Here is a 24,973-nt window from a genome sequence, read left to right on the forward strand (position 1 = left end):
TCCAGTTCAAAACCTTACTGTACAGATATTTCAATTATAGCATGGTTGAAAAAATTAACTCTCGTTAAACAAACTATCTGTTAAACTAACATTAAAAATATTTTGTATTTAATGTTAGTGAGAAATATTTTGAAAGATTTCAATTTCTATTTATTGTGACAGTTGTATCTACAGAATGCAGAGTCTGCTGATGATTTAAGACCCTGCAGTATGCAGGAATTGCTGGATTGTAAACACCCTAATTCTCGTTCTGTTAACCTGCATTGATAGGAGACAAGCAATACTGGTAAAAAGATCTATGCACATTTTTTATTGTTGAATTTTCAAATGAACTCTTAACTTGAATTGTATTTTCACTACAGTTCTCTTTCCGTAAATAAAAATAAAATAAAATAAAATAAACTAGCATCCTGTATGTCTGTAGAAAAGGGCCCTAATTTGTTTTTACTTGAACGTACTTTTAATGTCAACTGAGAAAGACAGCTTGAGAAAAAAAAATGCTAATTTTTGACAAGCACCTCTACATTAGTGTTTCACAACTATCTTTAGGAAAATATTTTTGGAAACTAGTTTTCTAAATTTTCTCATATGTTAGGAAAATATTATTTAGGTCTGCTATACGGATTCTAGTCCATTATGTTTACACATAAACACATAATAAGGCAATAAATTTGAGTCAAAAATATACTTTTGAATGAAATATATCTGGAGGATTCATTAGCACATTTTCTGGCCTATAATGACTCATATTAAACCCAAATTGCAAAAATAATGTGAATTCTGTCTATATATATATATGGGTCCTGGAGAGATGTTCTATTGATATTCTAGTGAATAAGCCTTGGAATCTAGTTAAACATGCCTGAACATATAAAATATATTTTTGCTTCATCTGAGATATTTTCTCGGCCTTATGTAAAGTTCATTTAAAGGACAGTGCTGGAAAACTTGCTATGGTCTATTGGCGACGCCACATCAATTACAGAAAAAAAATGTTTCTTATCTACAGGAGATATCAATAGTGTGTTTATTAAAGAAATATTTCTCTCTAATATTTGTATAATAAATTTCCTCAGACACAGGCAATTCTCACCAAGATATGAAATCTAAATATTTTTGCTAGCTGCTGATAGCCAATGTCACTAAGTCATAGCACTACAGGGCAAAAGAGTACATATAGAAAACATGTATGTATATATATATTCATACAAATGTACACACACACACACATATACATAAGCATATTCATCTTTATATCTGCTAATGACTCTCCCCGGAATGTCCTTGAGGTCCCAAGAATATCATCATGTTGTCTCAGATTCTGGTGGTAGATTGGCCAAGAAAAAACTCCTTTATTGTGAATGTTGAAGATGTCATACACAATTTCTAGCAAATTTCACTTCTTTGAGCTATACAAATAAAATACACTTTCCAGATTGTTTACAAGCTTATAATATAAAACCCAAGCAGATTAAACACATTGTTTATAAAAGTAATACTTTTTTGCAGTGTCTTGAACTACCTTCTATAGCATATTCATATTTTTAGTTAGGACTTGCTACATGAAATGTTAGACACTTATTATACCATTTGTACCATTATAGAATTAAATTTTAAGTATCAGAAATCAATTCTAGTAGGATAAAGATAATTCACTTTTTTTTTTTACAGAAGTAGTCTGTTATCAGTAGCAAGTTTTGCTTCATAAAGTTCTGAGAAATTTAAGCTCTATCTTTCCAACTTTATTGAAGTTGACAATTAATCCTTGTAATTTTGTTTTTGTTTTGTTTTGCTTCTATTCCTATTCCTTCTATTCTATTTCTATTCCTTCTATTCCTAGAGTTATTACTGGGTCCTTGCCATAAGAATCCACTACTCTAGACAGCCATTGTATCCTTTTCTTTTTCCTAATTTTTATTAGATAAGACAGATAGAAATTGAGAGCAGAGGGAAGATAGAGATGGCAGAGAAAAAGATAAACAACTGCAGACTGGCTTCACAGCTAATGAAGCAAACCCCCCCCCCATCCCGTTAGTGGGGACCCAGGGCTGGAACCCTGATGTCTTCCCAAGGCAATGTGTGCTTAACCCAGTATACCACTGCTCACACTTGTATGTTTTTCTATTTATTTTATTTTTATATTTTATGTTTTAGTAGTGATTTAATATTGATTTCCAAGACTGTAAGGTAGTAGGAGTATACTTCCACACAGTTCCTACCGCCAGAGTTCTATGCCCCTCCCCTCTATTGGAAAATTTCATATTGTTTATCAACTTGGGGGTGTGGACTAAAATTCTTTTGGGGGGCACAGAGGGTGAGAGTTTTGACTTCTATAATTTCTACTCCACCGGACATGGGCACAGCCCCCACATGTTGTATCTTTCCCTAGTGGGATAGGGCTCTGGACAGGTGAAGTTGTCTGCCTAGGGAAGTCAGGATGTAATCAAAGCAGTATTTGGAACTTACTGGCTGAAATGCAGTCAGCTGGCAGTGAGGACAGAATGTTTCATGATCGGGAACTTTGAATTTAGGGATAAATCAGGGAGTTTAGGGTAGTAGGAAGGCTATTTTAGGAATGTTGTTAGGAGCCTATGTCTTAATAATCTTTGCTTGAGTTTGATAGCTAACATGGGGATGAATGAGAAATACTGTCTGGGAAGAAAATTGTATGATACCTAAGAAGCTCACAAAAGGGCTTAGAATGAGGTTTCCAATGGATGTGACCAGTGATGGTAGAGAGAGGGAGAGGATAGAGAGGGGTATCTATCAGAGGTCTAGGCCCATATTATCTATGAAGGATTCCTTGTCTAGAACCCCAGGTGATGGGGTGGCTTGATGGTCACCAAAAAGACCATCATTAAGTGAGCCAAAGCCAGTCTCTTGCCCTTATCCAGCTTTTGTAGTCCTTTCTTTATCTGACAAGCTTAGACTTTCTCCCAGTTGTTAAAGCCTTGCGTGTCATTTGTGTATCCAAACTGGTATTAGGTTTACTGAGTGTGGCCTCAAGTTAGGAAGGAAATAGACCTAGGATTTTCAAACTTCTTTTTAAAAAAGATTTTGTTTATTTATTAATGAGAAAGATAGGAGGAGAGAAAGAACCAGACGTCACTCTGGTACATGTGCTGCCAGGGATCAAACTCAGGACCTCATGCTTGAGAGTCCAATAGGTAAATTATTCACTGTAAATTATGCACCCCAAGAAAGCTATTTAAGGAGACCACATGGTGGTGCACTTGGTAGAGATGACATGTTACAGTGTAAGCACACTGGGGGTACAGGCCCTGGTTCCCACCTGCATGCTGGGAACATCACAAATGGTAGAGCAGTGCTAAAGTTTTCTTTATTCTCTCACTTTCTCCATTTTGTTCTGTTTCACTCACTATTAAAACAAAACAAACAAACAAAAAGTCTACCAGGAGTGAGGTGACTTTTCAGGCGCCAAACTCCAGCAGTAACCCTGGTGGTAAGAAAAAAAGAAGAAGGAGAAGGAGGAGGAGGAGGAGGAGGAGGAGGAGGAGGAGGAGGAGGAAGCTATTGAACATATTCAGCAACTTTCTAAATCATTCTCTCTCTCTCTCTCTCTCTCTGTGTGTGTGTGTCTGTGATGAGGACACTGAAATTGTACCATTCTTCTTCTACCTATTCATGAGATACAGCTTGCATTTCTAAGATAATTCAGGATATAGTAGATCCTCTCCTGCAAATATGTACACGTGAAAGAGAAAAGGGGCTAAAGAAAGAATGACAAAGGTTCAAACGCCTCAGTTCTCTTAGAAAGGATTCAGGAAAGAGTCAGGTGTCCTTTTTCCTTACAGTCCATCTGCCAAAATTTTGTTTGAGCAAACAACAAAAGGTGAAGTGTGCCCTTCCCCCAGCCCCACCATAGCCCTGTGACTAGAAAAATGTGGGGACTGGAGTTACTTGCCAACGTGTCTAAGAGAAAAAAAAAATAAAAGCAGTCTTTCAGGAAGAACTATATCATGGTAGAACTATAGTAATACTATCTTTTATCTCCTTAGCATAGTGACCTTTAGAGATCTAATGCCTCACACATAATGAGATAAACTCTATAATAAGACTATCTTATTTTTCACAGTATTATAGAACCTAGGAGTCAGATCAGGCTGAATAGCATCTAGTTTCTAAAGACAAATTGCAAACATTCCCTACTATACTGTCCTACTTAGTGCCTAAACACTCAAGTGAAAAAAAATTGATTTTTTTGTTCCTAGAAAAACAACTTACGCCTGGATCCCCAAAGCTTCAGGTGCTGCTGATTCCCAATAATTAATTCTAACCTTACCCTTTCAGTAGCACTAAGCAAATATTTATTTCTTCATCAGCATACTTCTTCAAATATTAGCATATAAACGCTTTCCTTCTTAAATCTCAACCCTGCAACCATCCTCAAGTCAAACAATCTGCTTTTCCTGAACAAAAGTGTCAGTTTTCTTCCCTCCCTTGAATAGCCTACTTTTGGATTCCTGTACGCTCGTTGGTTTGCTAAAGTGGATCTCAGCATCTGATTCAGCTATCTGCACTCTCCAAAATCTCAGCGTGGTCTTCATTTCTTCATTCTTACAAGTCCAAGCCAAGCTAAGCATAACATAAGAGATCACAGTTCCCAACACCTTTTGTACTGCAGTTTCCCACTTGTCTGGCTCCCACTACCCAGGCAGAGAGAATGTCCAATGACAAAAGTGTGGCTGACAATTGCCACTACATTTCACTTGTCCCGTGCCCTCTAGCATTATGCCCAGTAACTTTGACAAGGAGAGTCACCCAGATGTTTCCTTTGCTTGTCAACGTAATATAACCATGGGGACTGTTCATGAGCCTTAGAAACTTCCAGGAAGAGATTTTATTTTTGCCTTTTTTTATTTCATTTATATTAATTTAAAATAATCTGAAAATAACATTTTCATAATTGTGCCTAATCATACAATTTATATACACAGGTTGATATATTAACATACATATGTGCACATATGCATATTTAAGCACTGACTCCTAAGTAGGAAAAATTGTTAATTAATCACCTTTAACAGCAAAATAGCTTCCCATTAGTCAAGCCTCAAGTTGATTAATTCAAAATATGAGTGATATAAGCTCTAGTGCTTTCTTCCTACCTACTTATTATTCTGTCCAGAAGACATGCTCAATGTATTTCTCACTGAGCAGCCTAATAGTTGCTTCTGTGGATGCTGAATTTTAGCCCTAGAATTATTAAAACTTTACATGGAATAAAAGGATAGTGTATGTGGGCTGATGAAATAGTTCAGCTTGATAGGATGTTGCTTTGTCATGTGAGACCCCAGCTTCTTGCCTGGCCCTCACCACACTGAAAGAAAGCTTTGGTACTGTGATCTCTCTCTCTCTCTCTCTCTTTGGTTCTCTGTCTCCATCTTTTAAAAAGACCTGGCATAGAATTCTTCTTTGACACAGATTAAGTCTAACGAGGGCCCACGAGATATTTCTCTAGGAAGGGTGCCTAGAGAAATATCTGCTTTGCCGTGCTCTCAACTCAGGTTAGTCTTGTCCCCACCACACTGCATATAAGCCTTGGTTCTATAGTGTATTTACCTTTTTATCTTTGTCTCTCTGTTTCTTTCTACCTGATAAAGTTGGTCTGTAGTCCTGGCAATGAAGGAAATAAATAAATACATAAATATATTTAGAGAGAATAGTAATAGCCTACATCACATTGGGTTGAACAAATTAATCATTGTAGGGACAGTTAGCTTCCATTGAAGCTGGAATAGATGTGTCATACATAATGAAACTAAATTTTCTAGGAAGAGGTATCTTCATCACTGAAAATCTGAAGCCCCAATCAAATCCACCCAATTAAGCACATCATCAAATTATTTCAATGTAATTAATAGGTAATATAAATATCTGTCTTTGAACCAAAGCATTATCTGGGCTCTTAATAACTTACTCCTGAAGCTTAAGAAAGCTAAAGGGAAAATAGACAACAATACTTTAAACACTAAGTCCCAAATCTATCTGACACCTTAATCCAACTCTTGTGTATATACCCAACTGCCTATTCAGCAGCTGTACTTAATGGATGTGATAATAATGACAGATTCAGTGAAAATAATCTAATTAAAATAGACTTTCAAAAGCATAGCACTGAAAAAGGAAGGAAGGAAGGAAGGAAGGAAGGAAGGAAGGAAGGAAGGAAGGAAGGAAGGACAGAGGGAGGGGGAGGAGGGAGGAGAAGAGGAGGGGAGGGAAGGGAAGGGAAGGGAAAGGGAAGGGGAGGGGAGGGGAGGGGAGGGAGGGGGAGGGGGAGGGGGAGGGGAGGGGAGGGGGGGAGGGGAGGGGAGGGAGGGGGAGGGGGAGGGGAGGGGAGGGGGAGGGGAGGGGGAGGGGAGGGGAGGGGAGGGAGGGGGAGGGTGAGGGGAGGGGAGGGGAGGGAGGGGAGGGGAGGGGAGGGAAGGGAAGGGAAGGGGAGGGGAGGGGAGGGAGGGGGAGGGGGAGGGGAGGGGAGGGGAGGGGAGGGAGGGAGGGGAGGGGAGGGAGGGAGGGAGGGGAGGGGAGGGGAGGGAAGGGAAGGGAAGGGAAGGGAAGGGAAGGGAAGGGAAGGGAAGGGAAGGGAAGGGAAGGGAAGGGAATGGAAGGGAAAGGGAAGGTAAAGGGAAGGGAAGGGAAGGGAAGGGAAGGGAAGGGAAGGGAAGGGAAGGGGAAGGGGAAGGGGAAGGGCAAAGGGAAAGGGAAAGGGAAAGGGAGGGGAGGGGAGGGGAGGGAAGGGGAAGGGGAAGGGAAAGGGAAGGGAAAGGGAAGGGAAGGGAAGGGGAATGGGAAGGGGAAGGGGAAGGGGAAAGGGAAAGGGAAAGGGAAGGGGAGGGGAGGGAAGGGGAAGGGGAAGGGAAAGGGAAAGGGAAAGGGAAAGGGAAAGGGAGGGGAGGGGAGCAGAGGGGAGGGAAGGGGAAGGGAAGATTTTAAAAGGGTCAACATATCATAGACTCAGCCTATGTATTAAAAAGACTCAGTTTGTGCTTTAAAAAGTTTGAGACATGCAATCAGTTTTTCCCCTCTCATCTTAATTAAATAGTGATTTATATGACTACAAATTAATAAGAGTGTACATAAACACCATTCCCATCACCAAAAGACTGTGTCCCATCCCATTCCCCCCCATGAAGCCGAATATCCACCCTCACCCTCACCCTCATCCTCACCCTCAACCCAGGGTTTTTACTTTGGTGCCTCCACTTCCCCAGAACCCTGCCCCACTAGGGAAAGAGAGAGACAGGCTGGGAGTATGGATCCACCTGTCAATGCCCATGTTCACTGAGGAAGCAATTACAGAAGCCAGACCTCCCACCTTCTGCATCCCACAATGACTTTGGGTCCATATTCCCAGAGGGATAAAGAATAGGAAAGCTATCAAGGGGAGGGGAGGGGATACAGAGTTCTGGTGGTGGGAATTGCGTGGAGTTGTACCCCTTTTTATAAAAAATAAAAAGGTAAAAAAATGGCAACCATGTCTATGACCTTCAAACTAGCTCTTCTGCTTTGTCATATGCTCAACCTAAATGCCATGGTAAGAAGATTCAGGGCCCTGGTTTATATCCCTCTCTTCATCTCTCTCTCTCTTTTTCTACCTGCAACATTCAGCCCAGAGAGGTAAACCTTCAGCGAGACAACAAGAACCGAAACCTTCAAGTCACATCATACTTTCCTCCCAAATTCTGCAGTGTTGCTACATGTAGCTATGAGGAAAAGCCAAACGTTCAGGGAAATACCTGAAATTTCTTCTATGACACCTCCACCTCCCATCCAGCCTGATGTTATCTTTTTATTTTCATTCCTTCTGCACCAACCACACTGGCGTTCTGTCTCCTAGTGTGTCTTCAACCACACTAAACCTCATGTCAGGCTTCTGCTCACACTTCCTATTCATAGTGATGCTCTCCCTGACCATGTAAGTCCATCACCCCCCCCCCATTTCTAGTGCTTCAAATCCCCTTTGACTTGATCTACTTTCTTCACATTTTTGACATTAGTATTCAGGATATCATTTGCTTTACTGTATTTAAGTTCTTTTTTCTCCATCTCTCTCTTAGTAGAATACAAAGTCCATGAAAAGAGAATTTCTGTTAGTTCTGTTAAGTGATATATACATATAATTTCATATATATATATATGAAATACCTGAATATTTACGTACATACAATTGTTAGACAAGGGAGTAAAGTGGAGGCCTTCACTAAGAACACTAATCAATGGAAGAAAACCACGCACAAACCTCAGGCTCGAGGTGGTCCCAGACAGAGATATGTTTCAAAGGAACATGAATAATGATTGTGAAGTTGTAAGAAACTTGGATACTTTGCCATAAGTCTAACTTAGTGCATTTCTATTTGGAAAATTGTATAATATGGGTAAGAAAACACACATGTCTGACTCTTCTAGTCTGGTTACATTATTTAACCATTTTGTGGCACAGTTTTCACCTTTGAGATGACGGTAGAAATGTAGATGGTGCCCCTGGGTAAGTGTGTATATTACGATGTGCAAGGACCTGGATTCAAGCCCCTCACCCCCCCACACCCCACAGAGGGGAAGTTTGCGAACAGTGAAGCAATGCTGCAGGTGTCTCTCTATTTTCCTTTTCCCTCTTAATTTATCTCTATCTCTCTCAAATAAAAGTATATATTTAAAAAGAAAACTAAAAAAAAAAGGGGGGGAGGGAGAAAAAAATATAGATCCTATGACACTGTGTGGTCATTAAACAAAATGAGAGGTTAAACAGTTGTACTTTGAAAATATTAATTATGTCCTTTTCTGTGTGTCCAGACTGCTTAACAAAGGGATGGAATTGCCTCTGTAATGACTCCTAAGGAGGCACATCCAAGGCGTTCACTGGGGAAATTTTCCAAGAATTCTCCTTCATTATTTTCTAGCCTGGAGTTCCAAGTAAAAGTCTGAGAGATGTAGATTTACAGAGTTGAACGTCCATGCTTGCCTCTTTATGTAGATCCTCAGACTTCCTCACCTGTTTTTCATACTCTATTCCTTGCAATATTCACCTTTCTTTGCTTCACTCCTTTGCTATTTTTCCCTTTCCCTACCCTCACAGAATTCAATCTAGTTCCTGTCCCTGAATCTTACAGAACCTGGAACAGGCCTTTGCTTATAGCACTGTTCAATCCATTTTAGTATACAATTTAATAACTTTAGAAATTATCTAAGTTACAGTTCCTCCATCCATCACAGCGTATCTTAGAGAAGCTTATGTGATCTCGGGGGACTTATCGCTTTGTTTCTGTCCTGGATTTATGAGAAGTCCTACCTCAATGCCTTATATTCGCTCTTCTTCAGTAGCTGAAAGCTTTAAAAAACATATATGATAACATCCAGAAATAAACTAGAGTACAATTCATCTCTAAATATACTCCTTCATTGGCTTATATTCTTCTCAAAATATTACTTTGGGGATTGTTTTTTTCCCTCAACTGGCATACTTTCCTGAAGGATAGAAATAAGCTTTCTTCTTCATATAGTACTTTGATCTTTTTTTTCTAAACAGAATTCCTAAAACTGAATCTACAGATATTATTTTCCTCACTAGAGAAAGATAATTAGGCACCCAAACAGAAATTTTCAAACAAGATATTTAAGCACAAGTATATAATACATAACATACTTAAAAGTTAAGGATGTGAAACTTCATTGTGGGATGATTACCTAGTTAGGAATATCCTCTATCTACATGTGAAAAATCAACATTTGGGTGGTGCCAGAATTTCACTCCTAGTTTATTGAGAGCTGTTCAAGGAGAAGAGATGTTCTAGTAAAAACCACATGGAAATAGAATGTCATTTTAGTTTACTTTTTAAAACATTTGTTTCTGTTTAGGAGATCATCTTTAATAAGAGGTGGTAGTAGGCTTTCTAGTAAGTGATACTAACATATTTTTTAGAATTGATGAATCTAGTTTTAGAAACTCCAAGTCGTTTCTTTAAAAAAATAAAAAAGCAGTTATCTGTTAACTTTCTCATATAACACAGGACAGTGTCCACATCTTCTTGATAACACTAGAAAACATCATCTAAGACAATATCCATATTCCACACACTGAGTGTGCCAGACAATCGTTTCTGTGGACACAGAGAAGGGCTCACCTATAAGGGGAGGTTTCACGTGTAGTGAAGTAGTGTCCACATTCTTGCTCCATCTCTCGCTTTTCTCAGTTTCTCTCTGTCCCATCAAATGAAATTATTTAACTAATTAAACTAGGAGAAATAAAATATCTAAGAATAAAAGTGAGGCTATGTTAAATATTTTTTAAAAGTAGATTTCCTACAGCAGAAATTGAGATACCAGAATGAATCACTTAGCCTTCAATGTCCTTGAACCCTTTCCTGTGTCACAGAAACTGGCTTATAAATCTTCTGTACTTGATTCCTTGATTCCTCAGTGCTCCCAAGCTCTGACAACTACTGACCTTTTCACTATCCATAGTTGTCTCTTTCAGAATGTCACCTACCTGGGGCTATGTAGTGTATATCTCACACATCATTTGCTATGAACCAGTGACGCTGTAAATTAAGTAATGTGACCATAATGTTCTAGAGATAAGTAGTGAAGCAAGGAGATAACTGGAGCAATTCAAGTATCTGTTTAACAAACTTGTTATCCTTATCATTATTATTCTACCAAGTCACCCACTGCTCTAGTTTCAAGACATCAACTATAAAGTGGCTTTCCAAGTAAGTGGCAAACTATTAGGCTGTCAGAAAATTCATCATATATTTTTTGTATGTTTTCTAGTGCAAAATGTGTCGTAACTTTACCGACAAGGTTAGGCCCATATCCTGTGCTACCACTGACTGCACAGTCCCATGGTTACGAAAGAGGGATTTAAAAAGTATTGGCTCTTACCCCCCAAATCAGGGAGACACTGAGGAAGGACAAAAGGTAAATAAGAGAATGGTAGATGTGTTAGAAATCAAATGTCACTGGGAAAAAAGGATGGGACAATTAAATATTAGTTCTGGGAGTGAAAGAAGCAAAAGGCTTTAACTGAGGAAGTGTGATGAGGCATGTACTTAGAGGACAGATAAGGTTTTAGTTTGTATTGATTGCAACAGAGAAACAGGGAGAAAGAGTGACAGACCCACACCACCAGCAGCTACTATTGCTCTGTCAGGGGTCAGGGGGAAACATAGAAAGGAGAGAGAGAAAGAGAGAGATATGGAGAGAGGGAGAGAGAGAGAGAAAGAGAGAGAGGTTAAGAGAAAATATACAAACAGGGTTAAGCAGGGGGGGTTAAACCAATGAAACAGAAGGGGTCTTAGAAGCAGAATTTAGAAGCAGACCAACATGACCTCACACATTCTAGAGAATTAGCCTGATCAAAGCTCTGAAAGTTGACCCTGGGGCTGAAGAATGTTGATTCTAGTTCTTGCCCTTCTCAGGACCATCCCAGCATGTGCTCCAGCCCTACTCTACAGTCCATAAAAGCAATAGCCGCTAACTAATGATCTTCTAGCCAGTTAATCGAGATCAATTAAGAACAGCAGTGTCTGCTCTCTCTTTCCTTCTCTCCTTGTCTAAACTTAAAATGGTTTTTGCTTCCCTTACGCCTTCACAGTCTTGGATTCAAACTCTACTTCTGCAGACCAACTTGAATTGTTGCCTCTATTCCCTCTCACCTCTAACATCATTTCTGACTCACCTCCTGGCATATGGGCCTGTGGAGCTACTGGTTCAATCTGGCCTATTTGGCCTCTCATGTTATTTTTTCCTAGTAAGGGAAGGACTCCCTGCCTGGATTTCTTGGGCTTTTGAGACATTCGATTCAGTTACCTGATGAAAATGTTTGACTTTCCTGAACATTTATTTTGCCCTTTAGAAGGGCTCCCTTTCTGATTCCGTACTAAGACATGCTTAAGGACAAGAAGGCAGCTTGACTCCTGAGATTTGTTGGGCCTCAGAATATCCTGGTTTGGATGTTTCTGCTATACCTGAATCCTCTGGTCTAACTCCTTTCCTCACATGAGAGAAATGCTACACCTTAATTTTTTTTATTCTTATTTAAAAAGTTGACAACTTAAAGATGCATTTTTTTATTTTTAAACGTGGTTTTTTGAGTTTTATTCACTTCTTTTTATTCATTTAAAAAATGAGATATTAACAAAACCAAAGGATAAGAGGGGTGAAACTCCACAAAATTCCCACCACCAGAACTCCACATCCCATGCCCTTCCCTGATAGCTTTCCTATTCTTTAACCCTCTGGGAGTATGGACCCAGGGCCATTGTGGGATTCAGAAGGTGGAAGGTCTGGATCCTGTAATTGCTTCCCCACTGAACATGGGTGTTGACTAGTGGATGCATACTCCCAGCCTGTCTCTCTCTTTCCCTAGTGGGGAAGGGCTCTGGGGAAGCAGAGCTCCAGGACACAGTGGTGGGGTTGTCTGTCCAGGGAAGTCTGGTCAGCATCCTGCTAGCATCTGGAACCTGGTGGCTGAAAAGAGAGTTAACATACAAAGCCAAACAAAATGTTGAACAGTTATGGACCTAAAGGCTGGGATAGTACAGATGAAGTGTTGGGAAGTCTTCCATTTTGTAGATAGCTAGTAGACATATTTTAGTTATATTTCTAGTATAGCTACAGACCCTTTGTAATAAAGATGCATTTTTAAAATGCATAACAGACCCAAAATAACATATAAAAATTATAAGAAGACATTTTGAATATTTTCTGATTTCCAGAAATCAGTCATCCTTTCTTCGGAAAATCATTAATTAACGCTGCTAGTCATTATGGCTACATGAAATATGGAATACATGTTTATATTTTTTCTTTATATTTTATTTAACAGAAGAGAGAGAAATTGAGAGGGTGGGGTGCTACAGAGGGAGAGAGAAAGATAAGATACCTGTAGACCTGCCTCACTGCTCATGAAGCATCCCCCCTGCAGGTGGGGGGCAAGGGCTCCCAAAGGACTCCTTCTGCATGGTGATATAGGCACTTAGCTGAGTATACCACTCCTTGGCTCCCAGGAATCAAGAAATAGCATGGTTACAGATAACAGTATAGGCTGGTCAGCTCACCATAGTGATGCCAATGAAATTAAGACAAGATGTTAAGCTTGGCTGGAAAACAAGCTCGGGAGACTCACATACTCTACTCAAAATAAATCCCCCCCATCATTTTAAACTTCTCCTAATTGTATGGAGGGCTTTCTTTCTCATTAAATTTTAGTTTGTGTATGATTGTGGGTGAGAGAAGAGGAGGCCATAGGTGATGCAGGAGATCAAACCCAGGATTTCATTCCTACAAGTCCTGTGGTTTATCGCTAAGCACTTCCTCAGCCTTCTATAATGTTTTTTCTTTCTTTCTTTCTTTCTTTCTTTCTTTCTTTCTTTCTTTCTTTCTTTCTTTTTGATAATTAACTAAAATTGGTCCTATGTTTTAATTTTCAACTTCAAATAAAATCACTTATTTGGGTAAAACACAGTGACCACTTTGTCCACAGCCTCTGATTATCCTTTGCAAAGCACAGTGGGTACTAGTGGACAACATAGGTAGGCAGACCAGAGTCCTCATCCGTAAGCGCAAAGGTTTATCGTAGTTTGTTGGGTAGTATGCCAGCTCCCCCTGGCTTCTGCTTAACCAAGCACCGGTATGCCTGTATGGGATTGGTTTGATCCCACTCAAAGCTGAGGTCTAGTTACATAAATCACTTTTATATATACATAAAGCACCACCCTCCCTCCAGGGCATTGGTGGTTCAGTGGTAGAATTCTTGCCTGCTCCGCCCCCTCTCCTTGTCACACCCTGATTTTCTCCAGTCACTTTTCTCTCCACCCTCTCTACGTCACATCCTGTTCACACCCTACTTGGAAAGTATATATAAGGACAGCATTGTTTGTTTTAGTTTAGTTTTAGTTTAGCTTAGCTTGGCTTAGATTGTGCTGCGTCCTGCATGAATAAAGAGATACTGCCTACAGCCCAGCCATGCGTCCCTGGTCGTCTGTCTCCACTCGCGAAGCCAGCCCGACAGTAGCTATTCATTATTTTTTATAGACTCTTAGTAAACAGTTGAGAAACTTATGTAATGGTGAGAGATAAGGAATTGCAGAGACTTCTCTGATGACTGACAGACTGAAGGCGATATTCAGGACTTTGTGGAGGTAGTCACAATTCCAGACTGGATTTACATGATGCTGACAAGCTCACTTGTCTACTAATGCCAATTTCACCACATTGCTTGCCTCCTGAACATATTAACCAGTGGATTTAGCCAGACTATTTTACAGAGCAGACTAATTAAAACTATGTATGCAGTTTTCTCTGCTGGTTCTAAATTTGGATTCAGAAGAAAGGAGACAGATAAATAGAGAAAGAAATGGAAGAAACTTATCTCATGTTGTTTTGAAATTTCTGAATACATTATTTTTTTTAGCAGAAGAATCATTTTCAAGTAGCAGCAGCTAAATTTTGAGTACTTTGTTATGGCAAGCTTCTTCTAATTGCTTCTTTATACATTAACTCATTGAATCCTTCCAATTTAAGAGTTATATGTCATTATTATTATTATTTCATTTTACTTACCCAAATATATAAACAACCCAATTAATGAATAGCGGAGTAGAATTTTCCTTCTGCCAGCCAACATGGCTCTGACTTTCTTAACTACTATGATATATATTGCACCATCCCATCCATGGAACATTTAAATGACCTAAGGTCACATGCCATCATGTGATTTAGCTTGTCAATAGGTCAGAAATATAAATTTTCAGAAAATAAGCAAATTTTCATAAGCAACAATATATTTAACTAAGTTGTCCATCTTTATTGGTCTTACTACCCACACAAGATATCTTTCATTTCTTTATTCCTTTTCCATAAGGAACAATACTCAAGACATAATTAGTTCTCATTCTAGACATTTCTCTTAGCCATTGATGTCTCTCATTCCCAATAACAAATAGTAGGTCTTGAATCCTAGACATGGCATTAGCTTCCTAACAGACTTCTTGTTCTCTTTCATCTTCACCTTCAATGTCTTTTAGTTACAATTTATACTTTTATTAAAGTATGGGGATAACTGTGATATGCAAAATAGAATACAGCCCCCTTCCACTGACTATAATTATCTAATATGCTCTAGCTTTTAAAGAATTGCTATGGAGCCAAGAAAGAATTGTTATGGGGCTTTCACCTGGAAAGCTGCCTGACTTACCATGCACAGAACAACATGGGAGCATCAGGTACAAAGAACTCCACGGATGGTAGAAAGGTATTGAGGTGTCCCTCCCTTTCTCTTGGTACCCGCCTTCCCTTAGAAATAACATACCTAATATATAAACCTAAAATGCGATGTACCTGTAATAGAGTTCCTATCTTTTCCCACAATGGAGATCCCCGAATCTCATCTGTCCGATTCCTAACTTTAGGTTCTTGATTATTAAACAATTTGTTCTGCTGTATATTCTCATGTTTGTCAGCCACCAAGTTGCAGATGCTACCATGACACCAACCTGACTTTCCTGGGCAGACGATCCCACCAATGTGTGCTGGAACCTCACCTCCCCAGAGCTAAGCCCCATTAGGGAAAGATAGAAACAGGCTGGGGGTGTGGATTGACCTGCCAACATCCATGCCCAGTGGAAAAGCAATTACAGAAGCCAGATCTTCTACCTTCTACTCCCCATAATGTTCCTGGGCCCATGCTCCCAGAGGGATAAAGAAAAGGAAAGCTTCCAATGGAGGGGATGGGATACAAAACTCTGGTTGGGAATTATATAGAATTGTACCCCTCTTACCCTAGGTCTTGTCAATCATTATTAAACAATTAAAAAAAAAGAAATAATAAACACAAAGAAAAAATACCTATGGGTGGTTAAATCACAGATGAAAGGGGTCCCTATGCAACAACAAAAAAATAGTGAAGTAAAATAACGAAATAATAGTTATTTGTATTTCCTTATTCAGACCACTTATGTTACTTTGCTTTATTGTTGCGAGGGTTGTCACTGGGCTTCTACAGCAGCAAGATGATGCCATTACGTCCGGTGCTAATTTCTTTTTCCTTTTTTTAATAGAGGTTCAGAGACAGAGAGGGAGAAGGAGACCAAGAGACAGAGCAGGAAAAACTCCTGCAATACTTCCCTCTGCAGATAGAGACCAAGGACTTAAGGCCAACTCCTCACACATGCCGATCTTGTGTTGTATCAGGTACACAGCTACTTCATCCCTAAGATTTTTTTTTTCATTATTTTGTTGTTTTTGTTGGAGGTTTGAAGGTCTGCATTATAGTTGTTAACATATGGGTGCTATTTCCCATTCCCGCATGGGAGAGCTGGAGACTGTTCTTAAACCATCTTGTCAATTCCTCCCACCATCATTACGTGTCAGGAAACTGTAAGGATGTGGTTGAGCTTGGCAGGGATTGACTTGAGGGGACATCCATCCTCTCGTCTTATCAGACTTCCTGCCTCACAAAGAACCTTGCATTCCTGATATTATGGCCTGCTCCCTTATTATCTACATAATAATTATTTTGCCTAAAAGATCCCCACCCATTCCATTCCTTTGTTCTATCTTCTTTCTACCCCTCAAGACCCTCCCTGCCTGCAGGGTATTATTAACCCTACCAGTTAAAACCCTTGCAACAGTTGCTAAGGAAGTTCCTACCTTTCCAGGTCCCTTTTGTTTTTCTCCGCCCCTTTCCTAGCCATTTCCGTTTCCAACTTGCCACTTCCGAGTCCAACCTTTAAAAGCCTTGGCTCTCTGATCAATAAAGAATCAAATTGCCTCACCCCAAGGAGCTCTGTTCATGAGTCATCTCCCTTGCTTGGTTGAGTAGCAGGTCGTGTTCTCTCCAACCCAGAGAGTACGCGCCCAGGAAGAGGCACCCCCATGCTAGCCCGGCAATTACACATTAACCCTCTACCAAATTCTTTGAAGTTCATGGAGTAACCTCTGATATTATACATGTTTTTATCATTACCTTGGAATATTTTGAATATCAGATTGCCTACATCCTTGTCTCTGGGCAACAAGAACTGATTATAATAGATAACATTACTTTTTCTTTAAAAAAAAATTTTTTTTTTAATTTATTAGTGAGAAAGATAGGAGGGAGAGAGAGAGAAAGAACCAGACATCACTCTGGTACATGTGCTGCCTGGGATTGAACTCAGGACCTCATGCTTGGGAGTCTAGTGCTTTAGCCACTGTGCCACCTCCCAGACCACAACATTACTTTTTTCATTTAACTTTATTTATTTTTGGATAGATACAGAGAAGTTGAGAGGGGTGGGGGAGATAAAGAGGGAGAGAGACAGGCATCTGCAGCCCTACTTCACGGCTCATGAAGTTGTCCAACTGCAGGTGGGGACCAGGGCCTTGAACATGAGTCCTTGTGCCTAGTAATGTGATCATTTAACCAGGTAAGCCATCCACTGCCTGGTCCCCATAACATGATCTTTGTGGGATTTTTCCCCTTCTAACAGTTGTTTCCATTTCTTTCTTATTGTGTCCTGAATGGAGGATGACTTAATTTTTTAAATATTTATTTATTTATTCCCTTTTGTTGCCCTTGTTTTATTGTTGTAATTCATATTGTTGTTATTGGTGTCATCATCTTTGGATAGGACAGAGAGAAATGGAGAAAGGAGGGGAAGACAGAGAGGGGGAGAGAAATATAGACACCTACAGACCTGCTTCACCGCTTGTGAAGTGACTCCCCTGCAGGTGGGGAACTGGGGGCTCGAACCAGGATCCTTAAGCCTGTCCTTGTGCTTTGTGCCACATGCGCTTAACCCGCTGTGCTACTGCCGGACTCCCACATGACTTAAATTTTATCTGCTCATTATTCCAATTAACATTTAGTATAATAATAATTTTTCTCATAGATAGTATTTCTACTGGTTGTGAACTAGATGAGGGAAATATTTCTCATTTTTCATATCCTCTGTATCTAGCAGATTGTCCAGAATATTACTACTCAGTCAATCTTGAACAACTAATGAGTTTTCATCAAATAATAATGAGAAAAAAGAAAGAGAAAAGGAAACAGCTGCCTGGCACAGGATTACATTTTAAGTCTAGAAGGCTGTATACAAATGCATGGGAAACATGATAGGAGATGGCTAAATGAGACAGAGAGTGGGAAAACAGAAGATTGCAGAGGCTGTGCAAACAGGAAGAGAAGAAAGGAAAAAGAATTTGATAGAAAGGTTAAATTCAATGTTTTTTTGGTTAGGCTAAAGAAAAAACTGGTGAGTGCAAGCAAGTTTAAACTTGCTTATACAGGACGACAGTTTATTTCTCTTTTAGAGAACATGTTAAATGTTGATATATGCATCTTTCACTTTTTGATTTTATTATTCTAGATCCTGTTTCGCTGAATGAGAAGTCTTTATGCATTCTTGCATTACAAACACAAAAATAAAAGGTTCTGCGACACTTAATTTAATATGGTGTCATAGAATCATTACTGAAATGTTTATCCATATAAACTACTTATAGTCAGATGCTCGCAGTCAAATAATTTTAGCAGAAAAATCACAGCAAGAATAGGTAAGAAAAGTTGTACATTAGATAGTCTTGTAAATTATATGTTTATAGTATTTGCCCAGGAAAAAAACAACTTGGATTTTTCAAGTCACAGAGGAATACAATAAAAATTTTGTTCTGAAAAAAGAACATTCTTCCTCTCCTGCAGGAGTTAAAATGATCTGTATTAAACTCATTTGCTCTTTTCCAGAGTTTCCTCTGGAGTCAATATTACCTCTCCAAACATAATCTCGCAGAAAGCATGATGCAATGGACAGGCTTGTAGGACAAAATTATTTTCTAAAAGCCACTGAAACCAAAAGGATCACTTCCAACACAGAAATTGAATTGTGGTTTGGTGTGCTAGAAACATTTCAAAAGCCTTAAAAATCCACTTACGTCCCATTAAGACACATCTATGACAGAACTTGTGTGCGTGGACAGGGAGCAGAGGCAGGGGGGAGGTCAATGTACATGGAGAGTTAAGCTTATGTAAAGAATAAGAAAAATGCTAATGGGGGGTGGATGGTGGTGCACCTGGTTAAGTGCTCACAGTACAGTGTGTGAGGAAGTGGGTTCAAGCCCCTGGTTCCCACCTACAGGGAGGAAGCTTCACTAGTGTTGAAGCAGGGTTGCAGGTGTCTCTTTTTATCTCCCTCTCCCTTCTCAATTTCTCTCTGTCTCTATCCAATAATAAATAAATAAAAATATTTTTCAAAAATGCTAATTTGGGGAAAATTAAAATCTGAGGCTAACTTTAAAATGTGCAATGATTTTCAGGATTTTTTTTTCATCTTTTATCAAATTATATATTTTTATTTTATTTATTTATTTTTATAAAATGTATGAAATCAGATCTGTGTGTCATTACATGCTGAGGCAAGTTGTGAATCAATGACTACAGAAGGTGGGAAGTGAGTGGGATAATAACCCTCTTGGTTACAACATAAAGTGAACATAAACTGAAAGAAGGCAATGGGAGATGTGGTTAGCAGATTAACACGCTCCGGTTCCTCTCAGAATCTTGTAGCAGTGCTATTCCCTGGAGAGTCCTGTACAAGAGTGCTCAGAATACAATAAGCATTAGGGAAGACCATATTCTCCTTAGGATAATGAAAGGGAGAAGAGGTAAATGGCTCAAGAGAAAAGAATCACTGACCCCAGAAATAGCATTAAGGATTGGTGTACCGTGAAGTTACTAAAGAATCCTGAGGATTTTCTTACATTTATACAATACATTATTCTAAAAAATATTAGAAAGTGTCTTATCTTTCTTTTTACAAAATAGCACATTATTGCATAAGACAAGTCTCAGAAGTGCAGCATTAGAAGTCAGTATCTATGCACTACATTAAGTTCTCTATTAAAAATTAATTCTATTCTTCCTCTAAATGCTGAATAAATAGTGATTTATAAACCTGTAGGTTAATAGGAGTATGGTTTAACACTGTTTCCACCACTAAGGGTTTGTGTCCCCATCCCCATTCCCTTATAGTGGGCCTGAGAATCTTTAGAAGAAGCATTGTATACAATTGGTCAAGAAATATACTGGGGAATATATGTATGTATGTATGTATGTATGTGTGTATATATATTCAACTAAAGGAAAATTACTGTCCAAAGGCAGCATTTATCAGAATCATCAAACAAGTAAATGCAATAGAAAGTTAACCTAGACCTCACTATAATCTTCGGTGTATTTCCTCCCTAAGTTGAGACCCCACAAACCTAGGGCCAGTTTGGATACAACAACTGTCACTCGACACTTTAACAATTGGGATAAAATTTAAGCTCATCATATAAGGAAAGGACGACTAAAACTGGAACAGGCAAGAGACTGGCTCACTTAATGCTAGCCCATTTGATCACTACCAGACCACCCCATCCTCTGGGGCCCTAGTCACAGAATCCTTGGATTCCCACATCCATTGGATGGGCCTAGACCTCTAATAGATCCCTCTCTCCACCATCACTGGTCACTTCCACCAGAAAGGAATCATGAATCCTCTTGTGGGCCAAGGATTGCCTCTGGACTCATATATTACTTCTCCAAACATAATCCTGCTAAAAGCATGATGGAATGGTCAGGCTTGTAGGACAAAATTATTTTCTAAAGCCACTGAAACCAAAAGGATCACTTTCAACACAGAAATTGAATTGTGGTTTGATGCACTAGAAACATTTTAAAAGCCTTAAAAATCCACTTATGTCCCTTTAAGATACATCTATGGCAGTTATAACAAAAAAGGTAGATAACTCTGGACAACTCTAGACAAGATCCAGGATCTTGTCCTCAGTATAAAATAGCATTAATAGAGACCGCCCCACTCTTCCAAGGGAAGATGGGTCATATTGCTCTGCCACTCAAGGAAGACTGGTCCTGCAATGAGTGCAGCCTAGAATGTTCCCAGCTGTGACCACAGACTGCAAGCTCAGATTGACAGAGACTTAGAGGTTATACAGGCTCCTGTACTAAATTTGAACATAGATGGATGGACCCTAGTTCAGATCCATGGGATAAAGTTAATTGTATTTATATACTTTCTTCATATTTGGGAGTTATTCTCTGCCCTGATTCAACTTTATAGCTCTCATCCCAACTCTGACTATATCCTCACAGACAATACTTTTAGCCCACCTCTACATTAACTATCAAGATCAAGCAAAGATGACAAATGTCACGGACCCCTAGGAACATACATAAAATACACTAGCTAGCTTCTTTCCATTCTAAGATCCCTATTTTCATCTTCTCTATTCCTACGTTTCAGTTCCTGTTTGTTTTTATTGCTTTTGTCTTGTTTTATATCTTACTGCCTTTAAGCCACCAAGTTACAGATGCTACTGTGATTCCATCCTGACTTGGCTGGGTAGATGACCTCACCAATATGTCCTGGAACCTCAACACCCCAGAGCCCTACCCCACAAGAGAAAGATAGAAACAGGATGGAGTGTGGATTGACCTGCCAATGCCTATGTCCAGAGGAAAAACAACTACAGAAGCCACAACTCCAACCTTCTGCACCCCTAAAGGAATTCTGATTCATACTCCGAGGGAAGGAGGGACATGTTTTAGAAAGATGGCCAGAGGGCTCTGAACTCCAATTCCATCAAGACCTAGAGAAAGAAGAGAAAAAAAGGGAGGGCCTTCAGAAGTAATGACAGGTGTAGGTGTGATTTAGAAAGGAATAGAAGCAGGATTTGACTGAATCTGGAGTAGGGCACCAAAGTAAAAACCCTGGGGTGAGGATGAGGTTGGATGCTTAGCTTCCCAGGGCAATGGGGGGTAGGGGAGGTATGGATAGGGTGGGGGAGTGGGATAGGACACAGTCTTTTGGTGGTGGGAATGGTGTTTATGTACACTCCTATTAATTTGTAGTCATATAAATTAGTATTTAATTAATATGAGAGGGGAAAAAATTGATTGTATGTCTCAAACTTTTTAAAGCACAGACTGAGTCTTTTTAAAACTTAGACTGAGTCTTTGATATGTTGACTTTCTTAAAAGCCTAGACCAGGGAGAACAGAAGCAACCAGTGGCATAGCTATATACAAATAATATCAAAGGACAGACATTACGGTGATGTTGTGTATGATACAGCAAATCCTAAAAAAGGTATTTTTCATAGTTAACCCAATTGCCAAATAATGTGATTATAGCAATAACTATCTACTATCTTCTTAACCCTAAGGCAGCAGGAACCTCCCATTGATTTCCTCTATAGAGCCTATATTTCCCCCCGTCCTGGAACCTCTAGGGTGAGGCTCACTTTCCTGCATGCATATCAGATTTCAGGATCACAGAAAAAAAGATAGTATAGCCACAGGCCCTTTGGAATATAACAAAATATGCCTACTAGCTATCTACAAGATGGAGGAACCCCCCATCCCAACTCTTCATCTGCCCTAGTCCAGCTTTTAGGTTCATGAATGGTCAACAATTTGTTTCACTTTGTATGTATGTTAACTCCCTTTTCAGCCACCAGGTTCCAGATGCTATCAGGATGCTACCAGACTTCCCTGGACAGACAACCCCACCACTGTGTCCTGGAGCCCCGCTTCCCCAGAGCCCTGCCCCACTAGGGAAAGAGAGAGTCAGGCTGGGAGTATGGATCCACCTGTCAACACCCATGTTCAGCAGGGAAGCAATGACAGAAGCCAGACCTTCCACCTTCTGCATCCCACAATGACCCTGGGTCCATACTCCCAGAGGGATAAAGAATAGGAAAGCTATCAGGGGAGGGGATGGGATACAGAGTTCTGGTGGTAGGAATTGTAAAAGGTGAAATATTGATGTGATCTGAAGAGAAACCTGAGTAGGTGGTGGGAATTGTGTGGAGTTGTACCCCTCTTATCCTATGGTTTTGTCAATGTCTCCTTTTTATAAATTAAAAAAAAAAATGGAATAGAAGGCAGGACCATGGGTTAGTGTCAAACAGATACAAATATCAACAGTCATAGAAATAAGAGTCAACCCACATCTGTGACCTTGGGAAAACTAAGGCAATTTCCAGTGGAGGGAATAGGGACAGATAACTCTGGTGGTGGTAATAGTGTGAAATTACAGCCCTGTTACCTCATGATTTTGTAAATAAATAAATAACATGAAACACTATGGTTTTGTTAATGTCTTCTAAGAAAGGAGACATTAACAAAACCTTAGTGTTTCATGTTATTTATTTATTTTGGATAGACACAGAGAGAAACTGAGAGGGGAGGGGAGATAGAGAAGGAGAGAGAGAGACACCCGCAGCCCTGCTTCACCACTGGCGATGCTTCCCCTGTAGGTAGATTGTACTCTAGCTCTAATGACCTTCAAACCCAAAAGTTTACTTCTGTTTTACTGGTTTCTCTGTATGCTCTATGAGCAACAATTAAAAAAAAAAAAAAGGTGGGTATTTATCCTTCTGTCTCTCTGAGCTATTTCACTAAAAATAAACCTAAAATATTTCTAAATTCATAAATCTGAAAGGTCAAAAATGCACATCAAAGGGAAAAGAAGAATGGGGATATGAAATCGAATGTGAAAAGAAGCTAATACAGCTTGAGTGGATGAGCTACTTACTTGGTATTAACTTTCCTGTCAGGGCAAAAAGTAGGATAAGGCCATGACAAAACTCTGTTTCCAAAATTAAATAAAGAAAGAAACTGCTCAGAACTAGTCTTACTAGATGTGCTTCATCACACAGTTTTCAAAATGAAGACCCTGTACAAGAAATTTAAAAAAAAATTAAATCTTAAAGTCAACACAATCAAATCTCAAATGCTGTTCCTTCTTTTAAAACAACCCCAAACATAAGCTGGCTGGTGTATGCTAGACATACCGTGTGCTAAAGAAACCGAGGTCAAGGATACATTTAACATTCTCCATTCTTGCATTACTTGTGGAAGAGGTGAAGTGTATATCCAGCAGGAATCCTGTCATGAATGCTATTTCTGCCTATTAAATTTTACATGGGAGTTGGGGGACAAACTCAGAAAGGCACTCATTTGCCAGCACCTCAGGTTCCGCTATGCTGCTGGGAGAGTGAGATTCAAATGTTGCAGGAAAGGTAGGTGTTTGAAAGCCGAGCTCACTCCAGAAATCTCTTCTGTTACTGAACTTGGAGCCTCAGGATGATTTAGGGTCCAAAAGGTAACAGAAAAGGACAAGTAAGGCGCAAGTGTTAATGTTAGATTAGAGTTTGGAAAGCAGGTTGTACCGATGAAACTGTTAGAACAAGCGGAAGAATTGTGAACATAACTGAAAAGTTCTAATAGAGTCCTAATGCATCTCCATTTAACTAGTGAATAAAGCAGGTTAAAAAAAAAACTCTGAATGAATGAGTGTAATCGATGATCATTTCTTAATAAGGACAAAAGTGTCACGAAAGGGACATTATTTTTTTAATTTAAAAGTATGATTTAATTTTGAAACAGAACAAGGTGACACAGATTTTTTTTTTTCATAAGCCTGTCTCAACCTGGATTCATTTCAATGAAATAAAACTGTAAAAGCTCGGTTCCTGCCTTATTTTCTTGCCCTAAGGCTGACAGTTAAAGGTGCTTCTAGCAGCATAAGTATGTATGTTTTCCCACTGAGATTTCTGCAGAGTACAGCATCCACTCAAGTTAGAGATATGAAATCATCTACAGTACATTGCCCACTGCTACTACCAGAAGGCTTGGGAACTAATCAGGAGATTTGTATCCAGAAAGAGTTATCATTCATCAAAGCAGGACTATTCCCTGGTATTAAATTTTCCCTTTAATTTCAAGACTTCCCGCAGTGCTTTGAAACTGTTTATAATGAAAGTTCTAAAAATGATTTCATCGGCACAGAGTTTTAAAATACTAATAGGTAAGAAGATAACATTCATAGTAATTATAATGAAAAGTTAAACACTGTAAACATATTGCATTAATACATATTTTTATTTATAAAAAGGAAACTCTGACA

Source organism: Erinaceus europaeus, chromosome 14 (assembly GCF_950295315.1).
Source record: "Erinaceus europaeus chromosome 14, mEriEur2.1, whole genome shotgun sequence".
Taxonomy (NCBI): Eukaryota; Metazoa; Chordata; class Mammalia; order Eulipotyphla; family Erinaceidae; genus Erinaceus; species Erinaceus europaeus.